The 13,209-nt window shown below is 44.5% G+C and overlaps 1 non-coding gene across 1 annotated transcript; it reads left to right on the top strand.

Moving 5' to 3' along the window:
- The first annotated feature begins 4,378 nt into the window (after window positions 1-4,378).
- On the top strand, window positions 4,379-4,450 carry trnae-cuc (transfer RNA glutamic acid (anticodon CUC)). Its single transcript has one exon. It is a non-coding gene; the product is annotated as a tRNA-Glu (tRNA).
- The last annotated feature ends 8,759 nt before the right edge of the window (window positions 4,451-13,209 follow it).

Raw genomic sequence — 13,209 nt, 5'->3', positions numbered from 1 at the left:
GAATTCCTTTTTGTATCCATTGAATCTATCTCTTGATCACTGTCATACAGGAACTTACTGACCCCACTCCCTGTGCTTAAACGGTCTTCCTAATGTCACTTTTGCTGATTTTCCTGATGACTTTCAATCTCTGCCAAATCGTTCTCGATCCTTTTCGGCCTGGGAGCATTTTCACTGCATTATTTCCTCTGTCTAAAACTCTCATGACGTGGAAAATTCAATCAGACCAGCTTTCAGCCCTCTGTTCACCAAAGAGAGCTGCCCCAACTTTCCAATCTACCTTCATGACTGACATTCCTCTTGCACGGCACCATTCACTTCAACCTGTTCAGCGCCATCTGCAATTACTTCACTTCCCCGCTTCCTGAAGTAACAACCTCAGGATTGAGCATAATACAGGTGGAGGATTCATTCGAATTGCGCGGGCAAAAACTCTGCAATACTTGTTTTCACTTTGAGCAAGTGTTTCCCTTCGCCGTGTTCACTGCAATGGTACCTCTGTCCCATTCCTAATTCAGGCAGTCCCATCTGATTTAACGAAACGGCTTTTTGAGAAAACTGACCCGGCATTTTTGCTTAGGTCAATTTAAGAAATTAAGGTTCTCCTGGGATTGGAGCCCGGCACCTCCCACACTTCTGTATAAGCGAGAAAACCCAAAGTTCGCATCATACCCCGAGACCAAAGAGCCAAATACCATGTGAGTGCTCGCCTCCAAAAGCAACTGGGATTTGCTCAGTCCGAAATACATTGTACATTGCTCCCAGAATTACAAGCAGCAAAGAGTTTCAAGACCATCCGTTTCTCTTTCTGTCTCTCTGTTTTCAGGACGCTGCTGTTTGTCCCGTCCCAAGGAGCCAGGCTGTCTCCACTGGTGGATAATTGAACCATTTCGTTTCTACTTACAAGCTGTGCTGGGGGAAGGCAGAGCCCATTCACTCTTCTGCTCTCTCTCACTATTACGTGAATCAGGAGAAGTCAGTTACAGTCATGTGTAGGAAATGGGTAACTTTGAACTTGTTCCAAAGGTCCTGTTAACGGAGAGATAGAAAGATTCTGCGCTGTCGGGACAGAGAGAAATGGACACCGGAGACTCTTCCCTCAGGTAAATTGACATGAGTGCATTTTTGTGCAGCCTGTTTGGTGTTCAGAATTTGTCTTGACACAGCAATCCTGCAGAAAGTCTTTTGTTACACGGCTGTTGGTTTCTTTACTGCAGGAAATGGACAAAAACAGCAAGTCATGTGTTTCAACTTCACCGGTTCATTGCCATCTGAGAAGCTGCTCAAGGAGACACGTTCGAGACTGGTGTCAAAGACCTCCACTGCTGTCGTGTAATATGCTGTTTCACAGACGTATGGAGACGGTGTAAATATAAACTTTTTTCTCACTTCCCACATTCTGTTGGTCGAACTGTGATTTCACTCTGAATCACAGCATGTGTCACAGCGCAGACGGACGCCATGCGGCCCACCTTCACTCTGCTGGTTCGACAAAGTAAGTAAACGTATGTCTCTATTCGTATTATTCACTTACCTTCTCTGTGTATTTCTGCATATTGTTAATTGAAATATGATCAGGCACCTCCACTAATTCTCCCCCTACATCGGCACGCCTTCCGATTTTGTAAAGTTGATCCTGCAACCCAAAACACTGCCAAATAAATTAACTGTTTGAATCAATCGAGGAACGGACTCCTCCAGATTGGCCAAGAACAAAAGGACGTCATCAGCATGATGTTAAAGATCAGCCATTTCAGAAAGTCATTTAAATGTAGAGCTTTTCTCAAAATAGGTGTGAATTCTGTCTGTGTCCCAATATCGAGTCAGACTGGCATTGTTGTTCAAAAATCTCTGCGTTTAAATGAAGTTCTTGAAGGTAATTTAAAACAAGTTCTGGGATTAATGTACCAAAGAACAGAAGCCCATTCTAAAATATGAAAGATTTAATCTAAAATTGTTTAGTGAAGGACAGCTCCATGACCGTGGACTCCTTTGGCTATAAATTCTGTGATCATGATCTTATTGTCCATGACCACCTGATGAAAGAGCAGCACTCTGAAATGGAGCGATCAGTAAAAATGTCTCATTTGGATCCCCCCAGGTTAGAAATGGAAGCATATCTTTCCAAGGTTACAGTTTGATTTGCCCTTTCAACACTCTTGAAATGTAATGTGTTCCATTGTAGTGTTCAATTCTGATCCATTAAAATCAGAATCCAGTCTCATCTGAGTGCAGAACCCACTCAACTGACGGAACAAACAAAAACTTTTCGGTTTGCTTTTTAGATGTGACATCTTCTCTCCCTCCCTCTCTGGTGACCCAGCAGGACTACCAGAGCTGGAAGTACCACACTTGAAATACGATTGCAGACCTACAGTTTTCTTGTGCTGCTGAACATTAGGATTTAAAAACTGCGATTTCCCCACGCAGGTGTGAAGCCTGCCGACTACAAAATGAGAAATGTCGTCAAAAAGAAAGGGAGACTGTTCCCCAGTTTCTTCTTACAGATTCAAATCAGTGGAGGGTGAAAGATATTTCACTCATGTTAGGACTGGTCGGGAATCTGCAACCCACTGCCTGTCAGGGTGGTACAAGCAGATATCCACAGAGCTGCTTTTGAGGCAGTGAGTCAAGTATTTGGAAATGAGACGAGAACAATAGGGGCGTGAAGTCGTGATCGATATGAAGCAGGCACCTGAGGACAAAGGTGTTTTATTTGCCAGTGAAAGATACTGCTTCACAAAGTTGTACTATGGAAGGGAAGCAGTGACGGTGATTATCTTTGGCTGTTCACCTTGTGAATGTTCCCATTGCTGCGCATGTCTGTGTTAACGTCAGAACTCTGCAGCATGGCGGTGTCAGGTCCGCACAGTGCCGGGGCCGCAATGGATGACGCATCTGACTCCACCTACCTGTTTGAAATGCAGCTCACAGCTTCTTCACACACCCCAAATAATCTTTCTCATTGTCGTGAAGCGGGCATAACGTTTGAATTCCCGATCTGCGGGAATGAGACTCTTTTCACTGTCTCGCGTCAGTGACTGTTCCTGAGAACATCAAAGTCAAGTCACAGCGCTGTCAGAGGAGAGGAAGCTGAAAGAGACCCACACGCTGCTCACGGGCACATTTCACTTTCCCCAACTCACCGCCCCAACCACTGCGGCTCCTGGGAGTGGAAAGCCAACAAACACCAAAACCCAGTCTCAGCTTCGTAAATCTTCAGGAAATAAGAAAAATGTTCATTCCTTCGTGTCTTCCATCCTGGGCTGACAGGGGTGATTTTAAATGACTGTCCAGTCAGTGTCAATTCTTTTTGGCTGAAAATATCTTCCTTATCTCATCCCAGCATTTCTTGCCACAGAGACCCGTGCGGCAGAGTTCATGTATATATTTCCTTGTATGGTATTTTGTAACTAACATTCGTTTGCTGGTTGTTTGTATCGGGTATTTCAGGTTCATTAGCCGCTGTTCAAGTGGGTTGGTAGGTTAGTGGGCTACCATGATGCTGAGGGGTTTGAGTTGTCTGGACATCATTTAACAGATGTATTTAATGTAAGGTATTGTGGCTAGGGATTCTGCACACGTTGTGTCTGCTTGTGTCAATTTGTTGATGAGAAATCGGTATTCTGGGTTTATTGGGTCGGCAAAACTGAGGATTGGAGATGCTGGAAGCCAGAGTTTAGATCAGAGTGGTGCTGGAAAAGCACAACAGGTCAAGCAGCTTCCGAGGAGCAGGAAAATCGAAGTTTCGGGCAGAGGCCCTTCATCAGGAGTAGAGGTAGGACGCCTCCAGGTTGGAGAGATAAATTGGGGATGGGGGGTGTGCTGGGGCGAAGGTAGCAAAGAGTAAAATAGGTGAATAGTGGTGGGTATGGAGGTGATAGGTCAGAGAGGAGAGTGGAGCGGATAGGTGGGAAGGGAGCTTGGCAAGTAGAACAGGTCATGAGGTCAGTGTTGAGCTGGAAGCTTAAAACTGAAGTAAGGTGCGGGGAGGGGAAATGAGGAAACTGGTGAAGTCCACATTGATGCCCTGGGGTTGAAGTGTTCTGAGGCGGAAGATGAGGTGTTCTTCCTCCAGGCGTCGGGTGGGGAGGGGGTGGCGGTGAAGCAGGCCCAGGACGTGTATGTCTTTGGCAGAGTGGGAGGGGGGGTTTGAAATGTTGGGCATAGGACGATGGGGTTGATTGGTGCTGGTGTCCCGGAGATGTGACTTGACTCTCCAGTCTCCCCAAAGTTGCAGAGATCGCATCGGGAGCAATGGATACAAAAAATTACATTGGTGGATGTACAGGTGAAAGTCTTCTTACCATCGCGGCAAGGGTTCGATTCCCAGGCAGAGAAGCAATTCTCAGTAGAGCTAGCGCGGAGCATGCATATATCCCTGGTGGTCTAGTGGTTAGGATTCGGTGCTCTCACCGCTGCGGCCCGGGTTTGATTCCCGGTCAGGGAACCAATCTTTTGCGTGTCTGTTGGCTACTAATTCTTCTTAAATGCGCTGTACAGTTATTTATTGATCTTCATAGTTCCTGGGTGCTGCAGTGTGTAGTGGATCGTTGAAATAGCATCCTGATGCAGATTTGTTTGTATGTGTAGGGATGTTTGCTTCTGTAGTTAAGTTTTTGGTTCGCGTGCGTTGTTTTCCTGTAGAGGCTGTTTTGAATTTACCATTGACTGTTCGCTCCACTGTGACATCTAGAAATAGCACTTTCTTGTTGTTCTCCGCTTTTGTGAATTTTATGACAGTCAGGATATTATTGATGGTGTTGTATGTTTCCTCTAATTTGTTTCATTTTATGATGACAAAAGTATCATCGCTGGAGCGGACCCAAAGTTTGGATTGGATCGTTGGAAGGGCTGTTTGTTCGAGTCTCTGCATTATTGCTTCTGCTAGGAATCCTGATACTGGTGGTTTCATGGGTGTTTCGTTGATTTGTTTGTAGGATTTGTTACTGAATATGAAGTGGGTGGTAAGGCACAGCTCCACGAGCTTGATAGTGTTATCTTTGCTGATGAAGTTGGTGCTGTGTTTGTGTCTTTGGTTCTTCGAGTAGTGTCTTCATTTTTCTTTGGCCACGTTTATGTTAATGGATGTGAACATGGCTGTATGTCAAAGGACAACATTATTCCATCCTCTTCTACCTTGGTGTCTTTGGTGTTCAAGAGTTCTTGGATAGAGTAACAGCGAATCTTCGACTTGGTGTTTTAGTCTTCAGTGGGGGTCTTTGATTAGTCTGTATATTTGTGTTCCAAGTGGTGAGACTATGGCCTGAGGGGTGCTCCTGGTTTGAAGAGGAGGAGAACAGCAACAAAGTGCCATTCCTAGATGTTACAGTAGAGCGAACAGTCAATGGGGAACTTCAAACTAGCGTCGACAGAAAAATAACACACACAAACCAAGTCCTTAATCACAGAAGCAATCATCCCAACACCCACAAACGAACCTGCAGCAGGACATTATTTCAACGAGCCAGGACACACTGCAGGACAGAGAAACTACGAAGAGCAGAAGAGAAAGACGTATATAGTGTATTTAAGGAGAAAGGGTACCCAATAAACCCATTCCGCCAATTTCTCATTGATGCTTCCAAGCTGACTCTCAAAAATTCGGTTTGTCCTTCCATTCTTTCCTATTTTATTTTGTGCGTTTTGAAAACTTTCCTAATCCTCTAACTGAGTGTTGGAGTTGGGAAGCTATGTTGTGGCTGTACAGGGCGTTGGAATATTGTGGAATAATTTTGGAATATTGTGTGCAATTCTCGTCTCCCTCCTATCAGAAAGATAATGTGAAATTTGAAAGGGTTCTGAAGCACCTATCGGTCAACAGAGGGGAGAGGCCATTCTGCTGTCCTGAGTGCGGGAAGGCCTTTAGTGATTCCTCTGCAATGCTGACGGAGCAGTTGGCCCGCGCCAGGGACGTAAGTTCTCTGGCCCCAAATGCAAGATGGCCTTCTGCAGTTTTTCCCACCTGCTGAGACACCAGTGGGTCCACACCGAGGAGAGGCCGTCCTTCTGCCCCGAGTGCAGGAAGGGCTTTGCTCTTTCCTCTGACCTGCTGGCCCACTAGTGGATCCACATGGGGGAGAGGTCGTTCAGTTGCCCTTAGTGAAGGAAGGCCCTCAGCAATTCCTCAGCCCTGCTTAACCACCAATCCGTCCACACTGGAGAGAAGCCATTTTCCTGCCCCGAGTGCGGGAAGGGTTTTACCCGCTCCTCCGCCCTGTTGAAGCACCAGTGTGTCCACAGCGGGGAGAGACCCTTCAGCTGGCACGAGTGTGGGAAGTGATTCATGTTTTCCTGCAACTTGTGGAAGCACCAGCGGGGGCACCAACGCTCTCAGCAATCAGATCCCACCGGTGTTCTGCCTTGGGTCACCCCATGGACTAAACCTCCTGCCACGTCTGACAGTGGGTGCAGTGGGAGAGTAGGTGAGCTGTTTTTGTTTTCTGCTGGACTGCAATTGCCTCCACCACCCCCCAAAACCATAACCTCACTGTGACTCAGTGGCGTCACGGTGACTCAGTGCTTAGCACTGTTGCCTCATGGCACCAGGAACTCAGGATGAATTCCACCCTTGGGGGTCTGTGTGCAATTTGTGGAGGATAGGAAAATGGATCTGACTGGATTACTCTTCGGAGGATCAGTGCAGATGTGATGGGCTGAAGGACCTGTTTCCACACTGTAGGATTTCTCCGATCCTTTGAGCTTTGCTTTGAGAGGACACTGCTGCTCATTGAGCTCGGGACTGCACATTGGCAATGAAATGATCCAGAGAAACCTAAGACCACAAGATCATCGGAGCAGAAGTTAGGCCATTCGGCCCTTCAAGTCTACTCTGCCATTTGATAGAGTAAAAAATTCAGATGAGATTCGCTACAGTGTGGAAACAGGCCATTTGTCCCGATAAGTCCAGAAGCGACCCTCTGAAGAGTAACGCACCCAGACCCATTTCTCTTTAACTAATGCACCTAACTCTATGGGCAATACAGCATGGCCAATCCACATGACCTGCACATCTTTGGACAGGACCCTCAGAGAAAACCCACGCAGACACTGGGAGAATGTGCAAACTCCTCACAGACAGCCACCCAAGGCTGGAATCAAACCTTGGTTCCTGGCGGTGTGAGGCTGAGCCAGTACATGTTGCAACCCGAAGTAGGCAAGCAGGAGGTTGGGAGAATACAGCAAGCCAGGCAGCACCAGGATATGGAGTAGTCAGCGTTTTGGGTATTAACCATTCTTCAGGACTGCAACGTTGACTTTTCTATGAGAATCGATTTATGGAATGTTGCTGGGGGTTAGAGGGTTTGAGCTACAGGGAGAGTCTGAATAGGCTGGGGCTGTTTTCACTGGAGCATCGGAGGCAGAGGAGTGACCTAATGGAGGTGACAAAATCATGCGAGGCATGGACAGGGTAATAGACAAGGTATTTTCCCTGGGATGGGGGAATCCAGAACTAGAGGGCATAGGTTTAGGGTGAGAGGCGAAATATACAAATAGACAACTTCTTCATGCAGAGGGTGGTACATATATGAAATGACCTGCCACAGGATATGGGTCAGGAGCTGTCAAATGTGACCAGATAACTTTAGGATTTCAGGTCAGGATGGAAAAGTTGGACCAAAGGGTCTGTTTCCACGCTGTATGTGTCTCTGACTACTGGTCCTGATGTCAGTTTAAAATAAAGTCCAAGTAACTTTGAATAGTTCAATCTTGTGGCGCTCACCTCCTCAAATGTTTCAAATGAATCCCTCTGAGCGATACTGTTTAATCATGCTGAGTTGGACAAAGTATCCCATCAAGTTCAACACAAACCTAGAGTTGAAGAAGTCAGAAGTCAGAACACCAAGGGAACCAAAACTGATCACAATATTCCAGGTGCATCCTCATGAACGTCCTGTATAACTACAATATAACTTCCCAACATCTGTCGCAATTCCCTAACCGATGAAGATTAGTGTGCCTAAACCTTTCTTCACTGCCTTGTGCAGCGATGTTATCAGAGATATAGGACCTACTTTAAACTGATCCACAATCCAGCTGCTGGGAGCACCGAAGCAGAGTAGTACAGCATGAGTGTGCTGGGTAGATAACCCAGAAGTCGATAGGTCAAAACCATATGATGCTATTGCTCAATGTCTCCTTAAGCTGCTTTCCTTGGCAAAGGTGCTCTGTTCTGTATCTTGCCTTTGCATCTGCTTCCCAAAGCTTCTTCAGTAGAGGAGTGGTAGTGGCAGCTGGAGCCCAGGAGCTCAACAACCCCCTGGAGCTGGAGGAAGGTCCGAGCTCCAAAAAGCGGTGTGTAAGGCTGGAGGTTGGATTTGCTCAAGGCTTGTATCATATTAACTTATTTAAATGGTACCTACTGTATGGGGCGATGGTTTCCATTAAAACCGGAGGATCATGTCAGAGTGTTTGTTTATATTTAGCAGTTGTAGTTGGTAAAATACACTCCCTGGAGGAGCACCTTCTATGATGCTGCATTTCTTGCCTTCTGCTCTTCCCCATTTCTTAACTCCCATCTTGATTTTATAGTTTTTTGGTCAAATTTGATTTCATATTTATCAGACTTGGTATTCAATGTGTGCTATTAATTTGTTTGTTCGAATATTGTAAGTCCAAGTGAATGGTGTAATTTCATTTCTGATGTCAGAGTTTGACATTGAATGTGCAGATGTGAATACCAGTAAGTTGTGAAAATAAATCAATAACTTGTGATTTTCTAGCAAAAAGAGCAGTTCACCGTAATCAATGGCATTGTCTCATTTGAAGGTGATGTGTTGAGCCTCACCAACAAACCGTTTCATGCAGTCACCCAATTTAATTAAAATTTTCTTTAACTTAATTGAAGATAATAACTCTGGCATGCTAAAATTTATAGAATTTATGTATAAGATTTATTTATATATCCATTGCTCTGCCACATTGGGGAGACTGGATGCCAACTTGCAGAACATTTCAGGGAACAGCTCTAGGTCTCCACAACTGAACGACCCCACCGCCCTGTGGCTGAACACTTTAACTCCCCCTCCCAATCCGTCAAGGGCATGCAAGTACTTGGCCGCATCCCCCTCCAAGCTCTAGCTACCTGACGCTTGTAGGAAGAACACTTCATCTTCCGCCTTGGAACCCACCAACTACATGGGATCAATGTCGATTTCACCAGCTTCCAAATTTCCCCTCACCCTCACTCCCACACCACGCGCCTTGTCCCAGATCCAACCTTCCAACTCGGCATTGGCCTCTTGAGCTGTCCTACCTTTTCATCTTGCTTCCCACCTATTCGCTCCACCCTCCTGTCTTACCTCTCATGATCTCTCCCCACCTCCATCGACCTATTTCATTCACAGCTACCTCCCCTCCATCCCCATCTCCTTCCCAATTATCTCTCGGCTCCCTTGGACCAACCTTCATTCCTGATGAAGAACTTATGCTCTAAACCAAGACTGTGGTGAAGGAACATTCTGAATAAGAAAGAGTTCCCAATTCAGATTTGTTCCCCATTTGTTTCCCCGTTCTTCTAGAAATAAGAAATGTCTTTTTCTTCCACGAGAAAGTGGTCTTATACTCTGCGGTGTCTGAAGTGTTATACCACTCCCCGTCTTTGCCCAGCTTTTAAGAATCCTTTCAACCTGTCTTTCAGACAATGGTGGCGGTGACCAAAAGCAATAATTTCACTGCTCTTCAATGCCCCATTTCGCCTTCTATGAACCACTTTGATATGTTGTCTGAGTGTACTTGGTTTTCAAAATGTAATTTAGCCATTGAAGTGAACTGGGTTAATCTTTATTGATCACTAGCTTTGTTTGTACTAACTGTAATTATCCACCAATTTGCTGTTTTTTGTTCCACCAAAGTTGAAAACAATGATCAGTATTTATGTTGCACTCAGGTGTGAAAAATCAAACCAAGAATCGTCGTATAGTTGACTCAAGCTATAACAGGAGGCATTCTGTGGCAGTTTAAGACTAAAAATGTGGCTGGAAAGAATGAGGAAAGTCAAAAAGCAGAATCTCTGGCTACAATCTATCAGACTGGCTTGATAAAGTGGTGGCTCTTCAAAAGCACCTTCCAAGCCATCATCTCAACCACCAAGAGCAGGTAAGTGTGAACACAGCAGTCCAACTGTGAAATATATCGCATTGCTTCTTTGTTATTGATCAAATGCCTGGAATTCGCTCCTGAACATTATTGCAGACCAAATCATAATTGTGAAGCAATTTAAGAGGCAGCTCAGCACCACGTATTCAAGGACAGTTTGGGAAGGGTTGTTGGCACAGTCAATGATTGTAACATCTCATGAAATAATAAGCAAAGAGGCAGGGACAGAGGATTGGCTAACCAATGATACAATTGGGATAAGGGGCATGTTCAGGATAGCAAATTGTAACTAGTAGCGTGCCACAGGGATCAGTGCTGGGGCCAAAATTATTCACAAAATCTGTATTAATTCCTTGAATAAGTAAAGTGAATGCACTATTGCCAAGATTGCAGAAGAGACGGTTGATGGGAAGGCAGGTGGTAAGAATGAAATGAAATATCTGGAGAGGGATATAGACAGGTTAAGCAAATGAGCAAACCTTTGGCCGAATGAATAGAATGTTGGGAAATGACGTTGTGCACTTTGCCAGGAGGAAAAGTGTTGAATGTTAAATGGAGAAAGCTGTTGAATACAGGGATTTGGAAGGCCATATCCATGCATCTCTTCAGCAAAATTCAGTGAGTAATAGGGAATGAAAATGGGAGGTTGGCCTTTAAATAGAGTATAAAAGTAGGGAGGTTATAGTGAACCTATGTCAGGCACCAATCAAGCCACAACTGAACACTGGGAGGGTCCTTTACCTAAGGAAAGATATACTGGCATTGGAGGCAGCCCAGAGAAGGTTGACCAGGATGATATCAGGGATGGAAAGAATATCATATGAAGAGAAGTGAATAGGTTGGGCCTGTACTTATTCGAAGTTAGAAGATTTAGAGGTAACCTTATTTTCACATAAAAGAGTCTAAGCATACTTGACGGGCTTGATGTGGAAAAGTTTAGCTTTGTGGGTGAGTGTAGCACCAGAGGGAATAACCTGCAAATGAGGGATTGCATGTTGAAGACAGATAGGAATTGTTACTGATGGCAGTAAATCTGTGGAACATGTTACTACAGAGTGTTGTTGAGCTTGGGTCGATAAGTACATTCAAGCCTGTCAGATTTTTTTCACCAGTGAGGGAATTGAGGATTATGGGGAAATGGCAGGGAATTGGACTTGATGTTTACCAGAGCAAACGTGATCTAAATAAACGGTAGAATTGATTCAATGCGGTGAATTGAATAGTCAGTAATAAAGGGGAAAAGGATACAGCTGGCAACTACAGGCCAGTCAGTGTTGGAAAATTAGAGATTGTACGGAGTTGGTGGCATTTTGGCATTGTTACTGGATTTAACATCTGGAGTTTCAAATTGATGCTGCTATGTCTCCGATGCAATTTTAAATCAATTAATATATCTGGAATATAAAGCTTATCGCTGCTTTGGTGATCTTAGCAATTGATATAAGGACCTATCTTATGAGGGTAGGAAATCTTTAGTCTTTACCCAGCTAGGCGATTGTGTCACTCTTGATCCACGGTAATGTGATTAACTCCTAACTGCCCTCTGAAAGGGCACTTGGTTTTTCTGGGAGATAAATTGCCACATCCCATGAATGAATAAAGGAAAATATTCAGCAAAAAAATTGTCACTGAAGGGAAGATTGTGATCCAGTGATAATGGTTGTGTAACTCAGAGATCTCGGTCTTCTGAGAACAAAAATTCAAATCCCATCATGGCAGCCAGTGGAATTTATGTGCAAGTAATAAAAAGATCTGGAAGTGAGAGTTTGTCTCAGTACTGACCACCAGGAAACCATTACTGATGAAAACAATGAACTGCAGATGTTGGAGATCGGAAACAAAAGGCACCATTGCTGGGGCATCGCAGCAGGTCTGGCAGCATCTGTGCAGAGAAAACAGTTAGCGTTTTGAATCCAGTCACTTTTGAAGGGCCACTGGACACAAAACATTAACACTAATCTCTTTATAGATGCTGCCACAACTGTTCGGTGTCTCCAACCATTATTGATTGATTGTTGTGAAATGATTCCTTTATGGAGGAAAATCTATCATTCATCAACCCTGTGTGTGATTCCAGACCTACTACAGTGTGGGGGTTGACTCTCAGCTGCCTTGTATCATGTAGTCAATTACTCGGTCCAAGGGACATGAGGGACGGTGAGAAAATGTTGCACATGCTTGCAACAATCACATGCCACAATTTGTTTTACAAGAAAAGCATCGATTAATGAAGGACAGCCAAGACAAATTGCTATTGAAATGTCATGTCCAACTGAATTGATTTCCTTGTAGTAATGGCATAAAATTGTAAGTGTTTTAAAAATCGTCTTCAGAGGTTACATCACTGTAGGAATAGTGCATGCAATTCTGGCTGTCTGCTCAGCGAAGGATGTTGTGAAATTTGAAAGGGTTTAGAAAAGATTTACAAGGACGCTGCCAGGGTTGGAGAGTTTGAGCGCGATGAAAAGGCTGAACAGACTGGGGTTATTTTCCCTGGTGCTTTGGAGGTTGAGGGGTGACTTTATAGAAGTTCATAAAATTATGAGGGGCATGGAAAAGGACAAATAGGAAAGGCCTTTTCCCCGGGGTGGTGGGGGGTGGGGGGGAGTCAAAAAGTAGAGTGTATAGATTTAAGGTTAATAGCAAATGGAGTTTAATATAGATAACCGTGAGGTCTCACAGTTTGGATAGTCAAATCAAGATCGGAGTTTCATGGTGAATGGTTGGAACTGCAGTGGAACAGAGGGATCTCGGAGTAGGTTCACAGTTCACTGAAAGTGGAATCATAGGTAAAAGTATTTCGGCACACTGGTCTTCATCATTTAGAGCGTTGAGTATGGAAGCTGGGAATTTATGTTGCAGTTATACAGAATGTTGGTGAGGCTGTACTTGGAGTATAAAATAGATTCAGTGCTATATTGAAGGCAGGAAAGAATAACAAATATATACTGATTCGAGAGCCATAAATTATGTGTGTAAATAAGATAGTGAATTAGAGTAGAGGTAAGTGCCAAATGATAATGTTCTTCCGACAAGCACCAAATTTGTTTCATTTGCAGTATTTCGAACCAAGAAATCTAGGGGTGCACGTTCATAGTTCCAAGAAAGTCG

This window comes from Chiloscyllium punctatum, chromosome 36 (genome assembly GCF_047496795.1).
Source record: "Chiloscyllium punctatum isolate Juve2018m chromosome 36, sChiPun1.3, whole genome shotgun sequence".
NCBI classification, from domain to species: Eukaryota; Metazoa; Chordata; class Chondrichthyes; order Orectolobiformes; family Hemiscylliidae; genus Chiloscyllium; species Chiloscyllium punctatum.
The sequence above is the reverse complement of the archived record's forward strand: the minus strand, read 5'-3'. Positions and strand labels throughout refer to the sequence as shown.